General features: G+C 46.4%; 1 long non-coding RNA gene across 3 annotated transcripts in view; it reads right to left on the bottom strand.

Annotated features, from left to right (window-relative positions):
• Window positions 1-19,363, bottom strand: part of LOC138582200 (uncharacterized) — a 402,442-nt gene that overhangs the window by 181,715 nt on the left and 201,364 nt on the right. The window lies entirely within an intron of this gene.

Raw genomic sequence — 19,363 nt, 5'->3', positions numbered from 1 at the left:
TCAGCTGCAAAGTGTGCCTGGGATGACAACTCTTTAACTGATTAATGTGGACCCATTTCTCTTCTGTCAGCTCTCCTTTGGGGGATGCAGATTCTGTAGGCAACAGGTGAAATTTTATCTAAATTTCAAAAGGACCGTGCCAGGAGGGGAGACATTGACTCTCCTTAGTCTGGTTCCTTTGAAAATTGTACAAGTAGACCCTGTCTCCCACTTGGTAGTCCTTTTTGGTTGTTTTACGTTATATTGAGTCTTAATCCCCTCTGCTGATTTTTTCAGATTCCGCTGAGCATACACAAAAGCATGCTAAAGGTGTTTTCTTAGATCTCCAATATAGTCATTGGTTGTGGAGGTGTTTATCAGTGTCTGCTCTTGTGTTCTATAGAGCAGATGCTGAGGTAGCACCATCCTTCGTCCAGTCATTAGCTCAAATGGAGACATTTTGGTCGCAGAAGATGGTGTAGATCTGATGGCCATCAGGACAAGCAGTAATCGGATGTCCCAACTTGGCCCAGAGTCTGCTCCAAACATTTTTAGGATGCTCACAATTGTTTTATTGTACCTCTCAACTCCCCCACTAGAGGACCGCGGTATGCAATATGAAGTTTCCTTTTTACCCCAAGTAGCTCCCACCTCTTTGTCATCACTTCGCTGGTGAAGTGACTTCCTCGGTCTGACTCAATCCTTTGGGATAGTCCAAAACGCGAGAAGATTTGGTTGATCATCAGGCCAGCTATTGTTTCTGCCTTGCAATTTGGGGCCGGGAGACATTCCACCCATTTGTTAAACAAGCATGTTACTGTTAACATGTACTTGTTCCCCCTAGAGGAGCGAATCACAGGCCCGATGAAATCTACTTGTAAATCTGACCAAGGCATTGTCATCCCTCTCTTCTGCAGGGGAGCTCAGTGTGTGAGTGAACTTGGCTGAAATTGTGCACACACAAGACACCCCTTCATGTGTGGCTAGTATGCAACCTCCCGCAAGATTTCTAGAGTAGTATGAAACCCCTGATGACCGCCTGTGGCCGCGTCATGGGTGTGACTTAGCATCAGGCTTCGGAATGAGGTAGGTACCACCCACTGGTCACAACCAGAGATGGATCTCCTTAACAGCAAACCCTCTTGGATTCGGAAAATTTTTGGACACTTCATCAACACCCTGAGTTCCTCTTTCCCAATGCAATTTGTATCCGTCAGAGGAAAGTTCTCAGGGTCCTCAATGTGTTGATAACATTTTCCAATAATCAGATCTCCTTTTTGTGCCATGATTAAATCAGCATCTGGGGTCTTCTTACTCCACTGGGCAGTTGAGAGTGCATTGTGAGCATTTGTCTGGGACCTAGTGACAGCAGTGACCTGGATTCCCCCAACAGGGCTTCGATCTCAAGAAGATCCCCCTGGATGGCTCTGGCCTTGGCCAGCTGATCAGCTAGGTCATTCCCAGTTTTGTCTGGCCCGTCTATTCTGGAATTACCCTTAATCTTTTTCCAATAGATGATCATCCCATTAGAGGTGACCAGATCATCAATATTTTGTATTAGCTTGCCATGTTTAAGTGGTTTGTTGTTAGCACACAGCATGCCTCTGGTTTTCCAATTAACCAGGTGCTCCACAAACCCGTTCCAGACATAGTCAGTGATTATGACCAGTTTGTGGAGTTGGTGTTAGACGGCAGTGAGGATGGCCTGATGAACTGCCATCAGCTCTGCCACTTGACTGCTGCGGGGACCGATTTTGTACCCAGCCGAGGGTTCTGGGGAATCATTCACCCAGACATTCCCAACACCGGCCACCAGTTCCTTTTCCCCATTGTTATCAAGATGGTAGGAGCACCCGTCCACATAAACTGTGGGTATTCACAGTTGTCTTCTTCATAGACTTTGTGCAGGGAATTCAGGTACACCTCCATGTTGTCCTGGTTTTGAGACTTTCGTCCTCGAGACAGTTTTCTCTGGCACAATTATGCAAGTCAGCCATACCTTGCGCGAGGGGACTCTTCTTGTTTTGGCCATATCTGACCTCCACAGGAAAGCCTTGCATGGACAGAATCCAGGAAGTAATTCTGGAATTACTCACATTTCCTGCCCGGATTCTGTCTCTTTGGAGATATTGAAAAGGCTGGTGTGGAGTCTCCACTATGATGTGTTCCCCCTGGATGAAGGGGCGGTAATCTTTCAATGCCCACACTGTCGCCAGGAATGCCTTCTCACAATCGTTGAATTTTTCCTCCACCGAGGATAAAGTCTTGCTTGCATAGGAGATGGCTTAATTGACCTTGTCATGCTTTTGATATAATACTGCTGTCAAGCATGTATTCGAGAACCCTGTCTCCAAAAAGAGCTCCTTGTTTTTGACAGGGTAAGCTAGACAGGGTGCTTGTGAGAGACTTCTGTTGAGTTGTTTTACTGCCTTGGCTTGTTCTGGACCCCACTCCCACTTGACCCCCCCCTTTAACAGCTGGATCAGGGGTCTTGGTACTTCTGCGTAATCCTCAATGAACTTCCTACTGTAATTAATCAGTCCAAGGAGGCTTCTCAGCTCACGCAGAGTTGTCTGGTATTTTAGTTTTAATAGTGCTTCCACTTTCTTCTCCTAGGGACAGAGACCCTCAGGAGTTATTTCATGTCCCAAGAGGCTGACACGGGTCCTGTACCACTGTGCCTTCTGGAAGGACAGTTTTGCAGCAGCAACCCTCAACTGGGTCAGAACATAACGGATTTCCGCTATGTGTTCCTCCACAGTTGAGCTTTTGATCAGAGCATCATCCACATAGGCCAGGTTACCCCTTTCACCCAAGTTGGGCATGGCCTTGTGTTGGAAGATTTTGAATTAGTTGCCAGAGTTTATGTATCCAAAGGGAGTCCGGGTCCATGTGTACTGCTGCCCTCGAAGTTAAAGGCCAGCTTGAATTGGTCCTCCCTACTGACAGGCACGGTCCAGTATCCATTTGTCAGGTCAATGGCGGTGCATACCTTTAACCCCTGGATCTGGGCCAGCCCTTGGTCAATGTAGGGGAGAGGCCATCGGCACATGCGGACCCATTTGTTCAGCTCCCTAAGGTCTGCACAAAGTCTCCATTGGCCGTTTGGTTTTAAAATCCCCAGCACTGGATTATTAAAGGTGCTGTGGACTGGACGAATTATCCGATGGGACTTAAGGTTTTTGATCATTTCTTTCAGGGACTCCATAGATGCGAGAGGAAAGCAATATTGGTTCACAAATACTGGACTCATTCCAGGGACCATTTGAATTGTGGTAGTATGTATCTCGGTGCGACCACAGTTGTACAAGTCAACAGCAAAGATATCTTGGAATTCTAAGAAAATCTGTTTCAACTTTTGCTTTTGCTCCTCCGTCTCTCAGGCACCAGCGAGGTAGACCCACTCTTCAACAATTTGCCTGAAGCCTGAAAGACTTTGGGGTTCGCTATCTCAGCGGCCTCATCCAGCACGGTGGCGAGGTCTCTGGTTAGAGTATTAACCTGGACAGAGGGTTTCAGGTAGGAGAGGCATTCATTGTGAACGTGGAATATCACCATATCCTGCCTGATGTCACAGGTCACCCTTTGCTCCCTGTAAGGGCAGGAAGAGTACACCAGGAAATGACCCCAATGCTGGGTAAAGATCCTTTCTGGTGGTATGTCATCGTCATAGTCATTGTCATTATCATAGCAGTCCTGGGGAATTGGTGCTATCAGTTTGTTTCCTAGATCCATGGAAAAATGTCGGTCATCAACCGCCATTCCAATGATGGTTCCTGCGTCCAGAGTGATACTCCTAGGGTCGCTGTCACCCATCAATATTGGAAGAGTGTTATACACTGACTAATGGTGTTGGGTTTAACCCCAACCCCTGCTGTTGCAGATGGGCATTGAGATGTACATAGGTGTCAGAATTTTGCAGTTTCTGTCCTCTTTTAATTTTTAATTCAAGTGGGAATTGTCGGGATGCTGACCTCCTCTCCATTTTGAACTTCAACTGCATATGGCAGCAATTGGGATGATCGAAATGCTTTTTCAGAATCATCAGAGCCCATGGGATTGCCCCCTAGTCGGAAGCAGGCCTTGTAATTTATAAGGTCCAAATTAATTGCAAACCGATTGAGAATGTCACTGTCATGATGCCTACTCCCGGGAAGCCAGTTCAGGCCCAGCGTCCCCGAAAGCAGACATCATTTCCCCAGGGAGGGACCCAGCAACCCCTTATAGGGGCTCTTTGGACATTGTCCTGGCGCCTTTGGAGCCAGGCTCATAGAAGGCATCAGTCCTGGCACCATAGGCGCCAGGCTCATTATGGGAGTGCTTGGATGGACTTACCTGATGCAGACCATGCTGCCGGATTCAGACCTCCTTGAGGTCTGAAAGGGACTATTTTACCTATGGGACTATTTTACCACTCGGGCGTGGCTGAGGAGAATACTTACCTGGAACTACCTTGGGGGCTATTTAAACCACGCCCAGACAGCAGCTCACGCTTCGCGTTGTTCTGCATCCAGCAGCTGGACGCTCACCGTGTCTGCTCCTGCATCCTGGCTCCAGCCACGCCCGCCTACAACCTGGAACACCTGAAAAGGAAGGAAAGGAGAGAAAGGTGAATAATTGAACTTTACCTACCTCCATCCGGAGTCCGGAACCATCACTCCGACGATCCTGAGAAAAGACATTATTTTTAGAAGCGCATCGCATCGCTCGCTGCAACGCCGCATTCCACTCACCTTCACGAGGCGCCCTCGGGCTCTTCAGCCACCATTGGCACCATCCGTCGCCTTTCAGCGCCTAAGGAGAAAAAGAGACAAAACAAAGGTGAGCGAAGGAACAGATTGAGGAAGGCCTGATTCTTCCACCTTAAGATTTACCTGATTATTGTTGGGACAATCTTTCCTCACCTCGGGTCGGCGCCGCTTCTTTGGCACTTCCGTACCCCGGCCCCTAAGGGGAAAAAGACACACGCATTAGTGGGTGAAAGCAAGATCACCAAGGGAACCATCCATCAAAAAGACTCACCAGAGTTTACCTTCGGCGAATCCATTCCTCTACGCGGATTCTTCATCCTGCATCTGAAATAGAGAAAAGGACAACGGACAATTAAGGCTTGAACTTTTGCAACTGAATACTTACGGGCTCATATCGGAAAAGTCAAGCGGAGTTGAATACTCACCAAACCCGAGATCCAGTGAAGTAACTGGAAATCAACGCGCCCCTGCATCGGAAGCAGGATGGAGAGCTCATCCTTTCAGACTCTAAGGTGAGACTCTACAGGGAATCGCGGAGGGGGTTCGAGGAGTGTGAGAGGGGGAAGGGGGGGAATCCGACACATTATCCAGCAGACAGTTAATCCCCTTTTCCATCTACAGAAGGATTCTTCTACGGGCCAGACAGGCGAGGTTTGGGGGTCCGGTCCAGTCCGTCTTCCGAGTCCTGCGCATCACCTTAGAAGAGGTCATAGCAGTCCACAACAGGTCGGCGCCTCTGTGGGAATCAGGTGAGCGTTACAGAACGCAAAGCCTACCTACAATTTCCCACCCGGGCACTATGGAGACTTCCGAGACAGACCAGCTGGCCCAGCTATTGGGGGAATTACGGGCTGAAGTTCATTCCGCTCGCCAGGAGACGAATGCCCTCAGGAGAGAGTTAATTGTATCTAAAGAAAGAACTGATGATCTTGCCAGACAGCTATTACAAGGTCAGGCTGGTCAAACTCCTTTACCAGGTTCTGGGGGTAATTCCGCCCCAGTGGTCTCAAATAACCCCGTGCAAATTAATCTACCTGGAAATATGCCACTGGCCCCACCGGAACGTTTTGCCGGGGACCCCAAAAGGTTCGCCGTATTCATGAATCAATGCCGATTGCACTTCCTCTGCAGACCTGGGGCCTTCCCTAACGACCAAACCAAGGTCGCTTTTGTACTATCATATCTCAGCGGCTGTGCTGCGGATTGGTCAGTTCCACTGGTTACTCAAGATGACCCAATTCTTCGGAACTTTCAAGCCTTCCAGACAAGCATGGAAAGACTTTTTGCGCGGCATTCTCAGGGACAGGCCCTGGACAACGAGCTTCTATCCCTACGACAGGGTAACCTGGACCTCTTAGCCTATATCGCGACCTTCAATAGGTTAATTGTGGAGACTGGATGGCCGGAGGATAAAAGAATCACGTTATTCCATCGAGGTCTACGTGGAGAACTTAAGGATGTCCTGGCCCAGGTCTTAAATCCACCCCAAGACTGCTCTGAATATATAGACTTGGTGGTCCAATTAGATCACAGACTTCAAAACAGAAAGGCAGATCGGTCCAAGTTTGAGACCCGGGTTTTGGTCAAAACCCATGTTAACCCCAAGGGTGCCGATGTTACTGAACCTATGCAAATTGGAGGGGTTAAAGGACCTTTAACTCAAAAAGAGCGTGAACGAAGACGGCAAATGCAATTATGCCTTTATTGTGGGGCTTCTGGACACTTTTTACGAGATTGCCCTATAAAACCGTCTAAGAAGGCGGTAGGAGTCGCTGATAAGAACCTGATGGAATCTGAGTCGGGAAACGACCACGCCCGACAGGCGTAGGGGTCCGCTTGCCGAGCTTAAAAACTAACTCTCTGACCTCGCATTTCATCATGCCAATGGTCCTCTTAAATCCGAAGCAGCCTGGGCGGTTACATGCCATTAAGGCATACATCGATAGTGGGGCTGTAGGAAACTATGTGGATCGTGAATTGGCTTCCAGGATCAACCTCCCTCTTTACCTTAAAACCAGTAAGGATGTCATCACCACAGTGGATGGAACCGAAATCGCCTCTGGGCCGGTAACACACTCCACTACTGAAGTGACATTGTTGGGTCAAGACAGACATCGGGAGGCAATTGTGTTTGATGTAATCAAGGCTCCGCAATTTCAAGTAATTCTAGGAATCCCTTGGTTGGAAACACATAATCCTCGAATTGACTGGCGAGCAAAGAGGACAACCTTTCCAGATTGTGCACAAACCTGTTATGCAAGAAATCCAAATATTGGCCTAGCTACAGTAACCCCTGTCATTTTGCAAATACCGCCAGAATACCAAGAATTTCAAGACGTCTTCCAAAAGGAACAGGCCAACACTCTACCGCCTCACAGGTCGTACGATTGCCAGATCGATTTATTGCCCGGTGCACAACCACCTTGCAGCAGGATCTATGCCCTTACCGAACCCGAGAATCTTCATTTACGACAATATCTAGATCACTACCTAGCCAATGGTTTTATTTGCCCGTCTAAGTCTCCTGCATCCTCGGCTTTATTCCTCGTGCCTAAAAAAGAAGGCAACCTCAGAACTTGTATTGACTACCGCGCATTGAACCAGATAACTGTTAAAAACCGATACCCTTTGCCTCTGATCCCTGAACTCCTTGACCAGGTGAAGGATGCCTGCATATGCACCAAGTTAGATCTCCGGGGGGCCTACCATCTGGTGCAAATAAGGGAAGGCGATGAATGGAAAACTGCCTTCCGCACCAAATATGGGCTATTCGAGTACCAGGTGATGCCTTTCAGATTGTGCAATGCACCGGCTGCCTTCCAATACTTCATGAACGATGTCTTTCGGGAACTCATCGATGTTTGTGTTGTCGTATATATCGATGACATTCTTGTGTACTCCTCTTCAGAATCTGATCATAGAAAACATGTCAGGGCAGTTCTCGAGAAATTGCGCCAACACAAACTATTTGCTAAACTTGAAAAATGTGTTTTCCATGCCACAGAAGTCGAGTTTCTTGGTTTCATCCTGACACCTAAAGGAGTCCGCATGTACTCACGAAAAGTGGATGCTATCCTCAAATGGCCATCGCCTAGCTCAGTGAAAGGTGTTCAAAGCATGCTTAGCTTTGCCAATTTTTATCGCAGGTTTATCCCGGAATTTTCTCGTGTGGTTCAACCCATCACTGCGCTCTTAAGGAAAAATAAACGTTTCGAATGGTCTGAAGAAGCCGAGGATGCCTTTCAGGAACTAAAAGCTAAATTTACCTCTGCACCTGTATTGAAGCACCCGCGCCCAGATCTCCGTTATGTCGTCAAAACTGAAGCATCCAGCCTAGCCATGGGAGCTGTCCTGTCTCAAAGAGATCCCGAAACTAACCAACTGCATCCCGTTGCATTTTGGTCCAGAAAATTCTCGGCACCCGAGGTTAACTACACAATCACTGACAAAGAACTGTTAGCCATTAAATCCGCCTTTAAAGCCTGGCGGCATTATCTACTTGGCGCTAGACATACCATCACGGTGATCACCGACCACCGGAACTTACAGTATTTAAACACCGCCAAGGCTCAGTCATCTCGACAGCTCTGTTGGGCTTTGTTTTTTGCGGAATTCGATTTTGTAATCACCTACCGTCCTGGCTGTAAGAATGGCAAAGCGGACGCTCTATCCCGAATAGGAATGGGAGAAACTGATACTAACTCAGAAGCTGTACCAATAATTCCCGAACAGAGAATTTTGGGCATGACTTCTTTACAAACGCTTGAAGACATTCAAGCTAGAGTTAAACAACTCCTGGACCCTACAGACTTACAGGATTGGGTACAAAAGGGATCTGACTTTACTATAAATAATGATTTACCTTATTTCCAAGGGCGCTTATTTCTGCCACACAAGGAATTACAAGAGCTCGTTATTTCTCGTTATCATGATACACTAATAGAAGGGCACCCCGGTATTGCCAAGACGGAAGAAAAGGTGAAACGACAATTCTGGTGGCCTTCTTGGCGAAAAGATGTTAAATCATTTGTGATGTCCTGTGGTGTTTGCGCCCAAAATAAAGGCCAAAAGAAAAGACCAGCCGGTCTCATTCAACCTTTAGACATTCCGCCAGCACCTTGGCACACCCTGTCATTGGATTTTATTACGGATTTACCTCCTTGTTCAGGATATAACACTATTCTTGTTATTGTGGATTTATTTTCCAAAATGGCCCACTTCATTCCATTGAAAGGTTTACCTTCAGCTTCAGTTCTAGCCAAAGAATTCCTTGAAAATATTGTTCGTTTACATGGATTCCCGTCTGTACTAATCTCAGACCGGGGAAGCCAATTCATTTCCCACTTTTGGCGTAGATGTTGTCAATTGGCACAAATCGATGTAAGATTATCGACTAGTCACCACCCTCAGACCGATGGTCAAACAGAGAGGACGAATCAGACCCTTGAGCAATATTTACGGTGTATGTTGCAGCAATCTGAAAGTAACTGGAAAGACATTCTTTGGATAGCCGAATATGCATATAATAATTCGGTACACTCTGGAACTGGGCAAAGTCCTTTTTATACTTTATATGGGCATCACCCTCGAACCTCAGACCTCGACTCGCCTCAAGGCCTCGGAATGCCCGCAGTGGACCATCTGCATTCTACAATTACCCAAGCCTTCAAAGAAGCAACTACACATTTACAACAAGCCAAGAGAAAATACAAGAAGAATGCTGACCTGCATCGGAGTGAAGCACCTCAGTACCAGATTGGGGAGCAAGTATGGCTGGCTACCAGGCACTTATCGCTCAAGGGACCTCGAACTTTTAATCCAAAATATCTGGGGCCTTACTCCATTACGCCCATAATCAATCCAGCGGCCGTTAAACTTGATTTACCAGCTAACATGCGAATTCACCCTGTTTTTCATGTGTCACTTTTGAAACCAGTGCAACCTGGAGCCAGACTAATCAAGCCTCCAGAACCCAGTCAAATAGATGGAGAACCTGAATTCGAGGTGAAGAACATTTTAGATTCAAAGATGTTAAGGTCAAAACTTTTCTATCTAATCGATTGGAAAGGATACGGGCCTCAGGAGAGGTCGTGGGAACCCAGTGACCATGTACATGCACCTCGATTAATTAAGAAATTCCACCGGATCTTCCCAAACAAACCAAAACCCCCGGAGGGAACAATCTTGGGAGGGGCCTTGGGGGAGAGTGCTGTCATGATGCCTACTCCCGGGAAGCCAGTTCAGGCCCAGCGTCCCCGAAAGCAGACATCATGTCCCCAGGGAGGGACCCAGCAACCCCTTATAGGGGCTCTTTGGACATTGTCCTGGCGCCTTTGGCGCCAGGTTCATAGAAGGCATCAGTCCTGGCACCATAGGCGCCAGGCTCATTATGGGAGTGCTTGGATGGACTTACCTGATGCAGACCATGCTGCCGGATCCAGACCTCCTTGAGGTCTGAAAGGGACCATTTTACCTATGGGACTATTTACCACTCGGGCGTGGCTGAGGAAGAATACTTACCTGGAACTACTTTGAGGGCTATTTAAACCACGCCCAGACAGCAGCTCACGCTTCGCGTTGTTCTGCATCTAGCAGCTGGACGCTCACCGTGTCTGCTCCTGCATCCTGGCTCCAGCCACGCCCGCCTGCAACCTGGAACACCTGAAAAAGAAGGAAAGGAGAGAAAGGTGAATAATTGAACTTTACCTACCTCCATCCGGAGTCCGGAACCATCACTCCGACGATCTTGAGAAAAGACATTATTTTTAGAAGCGCATCGCATCGCTCGCTGCAGCGCCGCATTCCACTCACCTTCACGAGGTCGCCCTCGGGCTCTTCAGCGACCATTGGCACCATCCGTCGCCTTTCAGCGCCTAAAGAGAAAAAGAGACAAAACAAAGGTGAGCGAAGGAACAGATTGAGGAAGGCCTGATTCTTCCACCTTAAGACTTACCTGATTATTGTTGGGACAATCTTTCCTCACCTCGGGTCGGCGCCGCTTCTTTGGCACTTCCGTACCCCGGCCCCTAAGGGGAAAAAGACACACACATTAGTGGGTGAAAGCAAGATCACTAAGGGAACCATCCATCAAAAAGACTCACCAGAGTTTACCTTCGGTGAATCCATTCCTCTACGCGGATTCTTCATCCTGCATCTGAAATAGAGAAAAGGACAACGGACAATTAAGGCTTGAACTTTTGCAACTGAATACTTACGGCCTCATATCGGAAAAGTCAAGCGGAGTTGAATACTCACCAAACCCGAGATCCAGTGAAGTAACTGGAAATCAACGCGCCCCTGTATCGGAAGCAGGATGGAGAGCTCGTCCTTTCAGACTCTAAGGTGAGACTCTACGGGGAATCGCGGAGGGGGTTCGAGGAGTGTGAGAGGGGGAAGGGGGGGAATCCGACACATTATTCAGCAGACAGTTAATCCCCTTTTCCATCTACAGAAGGATTCTTCTACGGGCCAGACAGGTGAGGTTTGGGGGTCCGGTCCAGTCCGTCTTCCGAGTCCTGCACATCACCTTAGAAGAGGTCATAGCAGTCCAGAACAGGTCGGCGCCTCTGTGGGAATCAGGTGAGCGTTACAGTCACTGCCTAAATAGAATGCAGCAGGGACATCTCGCACGACCCAACAATTATGCTCTAGCTTTTATTACATATAGAAATTTTGAGCATGCACCTGCTAGGCAGGAGATGTTTGTAATTGGGAGTTTCCAGGCCCATTTCCCACTTATCAATCAATTTAAATGAGGGAGTGGCTGGATCTTTTGGGAGTTTTCTGAACATGGCTTCGCTGATGAAGCTCTTTCCGTTGTTCAAGCACACTCGGACTCCTTCCCCTCATTTAACTGAATAGGGAGGAATAGCTGTTCTATAATTTTCTGAATGTCAGCTAAACTTTGAGCTGGTTTTTCCTCACTTTTGATTATAGATTTGGGATTTTCAGATTGTGAATTGGTATAAAATTTCAAAATATTTCTTTCCAGTGTGGAATGCCACTTCATTTTCAGGAATGGAGTGGAGTTCCTATCACCAGTTTCTTGTCCTACAGCCATGACTGTAATGTCAGGTGTATGATTATTTTGGAAATTAAACTCAATATGATCAGATTTTTGTTCAACCAATGGGCATGTGACATTTAAACTAACATGGTTGGCATTCTCTTTTAATTTTATTGGCCGGTTAGTCTGAGTCCAGAGGACCTTGTTCACACAGTCTATTAGGGGAGACAACCTGCTAAGGATGTCATTCCCTATTAGACAGGGGGTTCCCTCTGGAGTCACGACTATGACTGGGTGTTTCACCTTATGTCGCCCAATTTTTATTTCCAGATCCGCAGTCCCTAGGACAGGAATTTCATTCCCGTCCAAGTTCTGGAGTTGTCCAGGAAGAGGGGTGAGAGGGATCTGGTGTCTCTCCCCCCTTCCTGAACTTAGCTGATCGAAGGCCCTTTTAGACAGAAGAGTGGCTTGGGATCCAGTTTCCACCAGTGCTGAAAATGCACATTGCCCTTGCACTCAAACAGGAGCATAGAATCTCCCCTCCTTCTCCTCAAGCGGGCAAAGGTAATGGGCATTTTGGGCAAACTGGGTGGTCAATTTCTTTATTTTAGACTCTGACATGGTGGAGTTTTAGAACAATTTCCTGTGCTAGAGTCTGGGAATCTGTAACAAAAATGTTGCATCCTGAAATAGATGGGATTTCAGAATCCTCTTTTTCCCTTAGCTCTGTGCTGCCCCCTCTTACCTGGTGGCAGTCACTAGACCACTTTGTGGGGAGGATCCCTCCATTAATTTTTTTTCTCAGGATGACAATTCTGGGGTTCAGGCATGGGTGACTCTGAATCAGTCCCCACACCCAGCCAGTCTTCATTCAGATCTATTGGGACCCCATTTTCTTTGGGAGGAATTCCCCCGTCCCTGAAGGAGAAGATTCTCTTCCCAGAATCCTCTAAGGATTCTTCCCCTTCAAACTGGATGACACTAACTTTCTCCACAAAATGGGCCTTTTTAATTTCTTTATTTCTCCTACCCACCCTATGTTCCCTGGGTTGCAGATTTCCAGGGGCAGGAGACTTTAGTACTGGTTCTGGGGTGTCCAGGGGCTTTTCACGGGTGAGGAAGGAGGCTTCATCTAGGGCTTTACACACCCTTTCCTCCCGTGCCTCCTCCTCTGGAACCAGTGATTTGTCAGGGTTCTCTCCCCATCATTGTTCTGGGGTGCCAGAACCTTGGTTTGAGAGGTTCTGACCCGCTATGTTCATTTGAGGGTTCTGCTGAGCCCTCAACATGCGACTCAGATCCTGCATGAGGTTCTGGACCTGGCGCTCCAGTTGGGACACCTGCTCCGGCTGGTACGGGGTCCTTGTTCATACCTAGGTGGTTCACGTGAACGGTAACTATCCCTTCTCCCGGAGTACCCTGGGTATTGGGGATTTTGGTAACCCTCCACCCTTGGCCTCCCCTCTCCTGGATTGGGTGGTCTGGACTCCTGAAATTGGGGAAAGAAAGGAGGGTTGTCCTGCAGGTTGGGGTTTGGTAGATACTGGGGAAAGAAACTTAACCCAGGATTTGTGGGATTACTGCCCTCCTGAGGGAAGTTAGGAGGGAAGGTTGCTGGGGCAGTACTTACCTGGTTGGATCCCCTCCCTTGGGCTGGGGGAGTCCATACATACCCCAAGATAGGTTGGTTGCCCTTATATCTGGGACAGATGTAATCAGGAGAGTTAGGGGTCCCATTGGTGGGGTTGCCTACCTGACTTACAGCTGTTGCCGATTCATCAGATGGCCTTTTTGCCTCTGATTTGGCTGACTTTGGGATGGTTTGTTTTTAGGCCCCCCATTTCAAGGTGTAAAATGGGGGCAACCTTCACCTCCGCCACCTAAGCAGCAGCGAGGGTGTTGGTTGGTTTGTGTTTTTTATCTGTTTTTTATTTTCTGCATGTTTTGGACCTCATAGATCCAGGTAGCCTGCTCTACGACCCAGTCCAGGGATCTTTTGTCATGAAAATCCCTCACCAGCTGGGTCATTATGTATTTTGGGAGCGCATGAAAATAAGTGGGTATGAAGTCTCTGGAATTAGTGTGCACGCACCTGGTAGTTTGTGCAAAGGCGCATTTTAGCTCCTGCACAAATTCTCTTGGGGCCTGATCTTCTCTGCATTGCCTTGCGAGCCTCCTGGGGCTTTCGGTGGGTGGGAAATTACTTCAAGATGGCCGCCTTGTAGGTGGACCACCTTGAATGGTTTTGATCTTCCAGTCCAGCAAAGAAGCTGGAGTACTACAGAGAAAATGTCTATTTAGCATAATGTATCCAGTTCTGGCAATCTTTGATGTGAAAAGAGTTCATCATTTGTTCATAGAGTTGCAGATGCTCCCAGACAGAATATTTTGATTTTTGTGGTACAGTGTTATGAAATTCCTAATAGCCTTGATCTGCCTGATGGGGTCTTTCACCTGAACTCTCCTCTGCTTATTTGCCTTCTTTTTCCACATCACCTGAGTCCACTCACCCTCAGACTCAGAGCCGCTACTGTTTGAGGTCCCCTTATGATCTTCTAGGCAATCCCTGATTCTTTAAGATAGTGAGTGGCTCGCAAAATGGTGGGCCTAGTTTCTTCTCCCCAATGGCGCACAGAAGAGTAGTCTTCTGACTCCTCTCTGCTTTCAGGATTGGGGGAAGATCCCCCCCCCCACTGCCCTGATTGGGTGGAGGTCTTCAGAATGATCTTTTGGGGCCTCATTTCATGCTGCTTTTCTGCAAATCGAACCAAATCATCCCTTTGGAGATAGTGCTTCTGAAGATCTGATTCCCTGACTTTCTCCTCAAAGGAGGCTTCCTGGTCAGAGACATCAGCCATAACATTTTTGTATTTATACAGGGACACCCATCCATTAATTTCTTAGGGGCACTGACCTGTCAGATCCATCAGCCTATTTAATTCTGACGCCCTCATGGTTTCTGGCTCATGTGAACCAGTATACATGAAGTCAGCAGTGCACAAAGTATTAAATGGGTTTGAGTCCCTTAGTACAGAGGGCATCACACTGTGATCAGGGGTAGCCCTGTCCCTCTCTACTTGTTCGGGGTCCCTCAAGTTTGGATTTAGCCTAGCATATTCTTTCTCCAACCTCCCTAGTTTCTCCGTCTATGCCCCTACCTCTTGATAGTAGGCAAAGGTTTGAGCTTTTTGCTCCGCTGTCAGGGCTTGACTGGCCTCTATGACCCGCTCTTCAGCTTCCAACTGCTTGTGGAGTCAATATTTCTCCTCACAGAGGGCCTCATTGTCTCTTTGCGCTACCTATAGTTTCTGGGAACACTGAGGCCATTTCTGTTGCAGATGAACCTCCTTTTCTGCACATTTAGAGCCTCTATGACCTGCTCTAACGGGAGTTCCATTTGTCTCCTATATCCCATACATTTTTCACGTTCTTCTTTTATGTCAGTCAGTCCCTGAAGGTCTGACTCCCTTCTCTCCAGATTGTTTTTTAAATTGCAAATTTCCTGGTATAGGGCCTCTTTCTCCTGATACAGAGTGGCCCTTTGTTAATCCAGGTCATCCCTTTGTTGCGTTATGGCGCCTAATTTCTGGAGCTCTTCATCAAATTCTGATTGAAAGTGGAGTTGTTTTATTACTTTCCTCTTCTAATTTTTTTATCTGATTCTGTAAAGTGGCCATTTGCTCTACACTGTCGTTATTGTATCTTACTTGTTTTAATTTCAGTTGACTCTCTTCCAAAGAGTCAACCTTTTCTTGACACTTCACTCTTAATGCATTTCATTTGGCCTCTTGGTCTGAATTATTTTGCTGTTGTAGAGCCATGTTCTCTTTTAGCTGTTTGATGTAGTTCTCAACTTGGACCTCAGAATCTTGGCTCTTTTGCAATTTCCCTTCCACTAGTTTCAGCTCAGTCTGGATTTGAGTTAAGAGTTCAGATTGGTTTTGCACAAGAGTTCTATTTTCTTCAATTTTTTTTTGCATAATCCCCATGTGCAGATATATGTATGCTGTGATTCGGTCCATTTGAATCTGCTCTTCTTTAAGATTTGGAGTCATCTAGAAATCACTTAAGGCTTGATGTAACAGGCCACCGTCTTGTCACAAAACCCATGTCTATGGCGGTGACCTATTGCATTATTTCTCCTGGCCAGACCTCCTCATTTTGGTGTGCCCATTATCCTCTAATAAATAGTTTATGCAGAAGGTGCTGCCTGGCCATATTTATCTCTACTGTGGTCATTATGGAGAGTGTTGTTTCTTTTTAATTTATTTATATAGTGGCAACCTGTATTCTTTTGCTTTTTGTCGAGTTCTGGGTTGATTTTAATGTATCTTTACACACAGGCCTGATACTTAGGGTCTATGTTTTGGGAAGGCGCTTCTACAGTGTAACACAGTGTTCTAACCCCACAACGTATCACTACCTTGCATGTTAGCCTGCTGTGTTAAGCTGTCATGGGTGGCAACACTTTCTCAATCCCTGGCACAAGCCCCCAATCTGTTAAGGATTCTAATCATGCATCACACACCAGCCCAGGACTCTTGCCACTGGCCTAGGATGCAGCTCACAATTAAAACACTCTTACTTTATTTCCTAGGAATTCAGATGGAGATGGCACCCAAATCGTCTCACACCCCCTTTTACAAATACCCCGGGTCACAATGGACCATGAACCAGGCTGGTGGGTGGTAATACAATATTTATTTATTTTAAATTCAAATAAAATCACATAATATTGGGCAGCAATCATCAATGGGGTGATAATTAAAGGGTAAATTGATGAAATACACTTAGTTTGACCTTCTAATATGACATACACAAAGCACAAATGAATGAGAGCAATATTACTTTTCAGGTAGATAGCACCCCAGTTAACATTTCGCCCTGCAATACTACCTCAAACCCCCATTAAGGAGTCAGGTATCCCAGGCAAAAAACAGAATTAAAATCCGACCTTCCCCCACAAAATGAGAGGCAACATCGGATTTAAAACCCTTTGCAATTGAACAAAATAGCACTCGGAATAAGTAAAGATTTGATATACATGTGCGGTTGAATGAGTGAGGCAAATAAGAATTATAGCAGTATCAGGGATGTAAGAACACTAGCAAACTACAAGCAATGTCCTAACAACGAGCATACAATTCAGAAAATCAACTTGAAAGTGAAAAACACAGTGCAGCCAAATTACACACGTAGAAATTGCATTTTCTTATTTTACACGGGTTTAAATGTCAAAGCGGTTTAAAAAATGGGTTGTATAGACAAAATTGGATTGCGTTTTTTATGCATAGTGACAGATGCACATCACAGGGATAATAAGAAAGTGAAAGAGTGACTCTAAATTACTGACAGGATGAAATTCTCAATGGGAAAGGAAATTCGGTTTTAAAAATGAAAGCAGCGGACAGAGAAAATCGGTTTGGAAAGAAAAGGACAAGTTTCACTTAAACTAGATTTTAATGGCTAGAAAAGAGAAATGCCACCCGTGAATAGAAATAGAAAGGTTGAGTTGCAGTTTTAACCCCTTTCACGCTCTTTTAGGGAGAATTAATGTATTGAATCAAAATAGTACTAGGACTTACACCAGGACAGAAATTAGTGGAAGAATAGCACTAACACTTGGAAATCAATGAACAGGATACACAAAGGATTCTGACAATTTTAAGGATTTCTGCTAAGGCAGTTAGGGGATTTCTATGGGATTGGACCTAATACAAGATAACAGAGCAAAGGATGCAGTTTGTGGTTGTTGGGGAAGGGAAATAATCACAACAAGCACTTGAATGGGGTAATTTGGACAGCGGACTGAGTTTCTGGACAGCGAGGCAATATCTGGTCACTGGTCACAGCAGCCTGCTCTCCTAGAAGAAAACAGCTGGGCAACGGTCTGGTCACGGCACAGTGGCACCTCAGCTGGATTGATTGGGTAGCAGGGCAAGCGGGCAGCACTGAATAATCCCAATGAGGGTTCAGCCACCTTTCCTCTTTCTCCCTGAGTTACTGGGACTTTTAGTGGGGTTTTTCTGGATCAATGGTCCTGCCTGGATAGGGTCAGCTATACTCTGGCGTGGCAGTGGAATCTGGAGTCTTGCAGGATGAATATGGAACATGTGGATACGCAGGAGCTGGGAAATTCAGATGAGAGTGTCCTTTGTCTCTGTGAGCTTCCACCTTTTATAGGGCGGATGACATCCCAGGATTTACTATGGGGGCAGACCTTTGGCTTGACATGCCTCTAACAACTGGATTGGTCAGGGGTTACTGTTACCGCCTTCCTGTCAACCAGTTGGACTTCAGGGATAAGACATCTGTTTTATGGTGTGAGCTTACAATGCTCATGCCCTCACCCCCCACAGTTCTTTTAGCCAAAATCAGTTATGACATACACTGCACATGTTTTGCAGTTATGGCACTTTTGAAAATCACATAGGCAGATTCCAGATTTTACACTGAACATGTAATTCCAATGCCCACATTTGTACAATATCGCTTCGCCGTTCTAATAATCTTTTGCCATTTCTAGTGGGAACCGCTTCACCTAAAATTCAACCATTTTAGATATGTGTACCTATTATCACAAAGCATGTTTGCATTAAATTTCAAAGTTATACCATGTATACTTTTCCCATGATTTACATTTTTCTGCCGTTTGTGTCCCCCACCTGCTAGGGAAAGCAATAATGTCTTCTTCTAATGCCACCAAAATTACATTTAAACTGTTAAACTGTCATATTACTGCGTTTTCTGGTTGCAGAAATAAAAGTCTTAACGTTTATTAATTCAGAACAGGGTTTTGCTCCAAATAGGCCAGTATTGTCTTCCAAATAAGGGCATACTTCCCAACCCCCAGTGTCATGTCATGTCCAATGCTGCAATGGAGTTGCCTTTGAAGCTCCCCAGTTTGAGTTGAGGGGAGGTGCTGCTAAAAAGTCACACCTATATGTCCCAGAAATCGATTTTACCAGGCTGGAGCACTGCCACAGAGTCTGACCAGGGTGCGAGATCCACAACCCTTGTCTATTCATATGCCCCGGGGGCTGGTTCACTTGAAGGGAGGCAGATCTTGTTCCCAGGAAGCAAAGTGCTTTGAAGCCAGGCCAGGTTAATGTTCCTTTGCTGTCACTTCACAATGCGGTTTTCTCTTACATCTAGATTATAAACATTATTTGTAGCCCTAGTCAATTTCTCATACACAGAAATCTGTTCAAGGCAAGGGTCCACTGAAACTGACATAAGCACAGAGAGATATGGCTTCTTGTGAAGAGTTTAGCTGTGATATTTTGGTGCAAAAAGTCAAGCATTTTGGATCGAAGTTCTTTGTTATTTCACAGATCTTGCCTGACACAGCCTGTCAGCCATTCTGCTGGTACTACTGAAAAATTGCCATTTGGTGATGTCGGGGAGTTCTGCTGGGATGATAAATGTACTCCAAACAGCAAGGGAGAAAGGAGGTGGGGCTTACAAGCCCTTTTGCAGCCTCTTCAAGCCCTTCCCCCATCACACTCATGGAAGTAAGGTAAGGGATAGGTAGGATAATGGGCAAACCCTGGGAGAGGATGTGATATTTAAGGGTGTGCCAGGGGGTTGTCAGTTGTGGGTAAGCCGGGTGAGGGAGGAGGATGTT

This window comes from Ambystoma mexicanum, chromosome 3q (assembly GCF_040938575.1).
Source record: "Ambystoma mexicanum isolate Mex_15411 chromosome 3q, UKY_AmexF1_1, whole genome shotgun sequence".
NCBI lineage: Eukaryota > Metazoa > Chordata > Amphibia > Caudata > Ambystomatidae > Ambystoma > Ambystoma mexicanum.
This window is presented reverse-complemented; position numbering and strand designations above follow the sequence as displayed.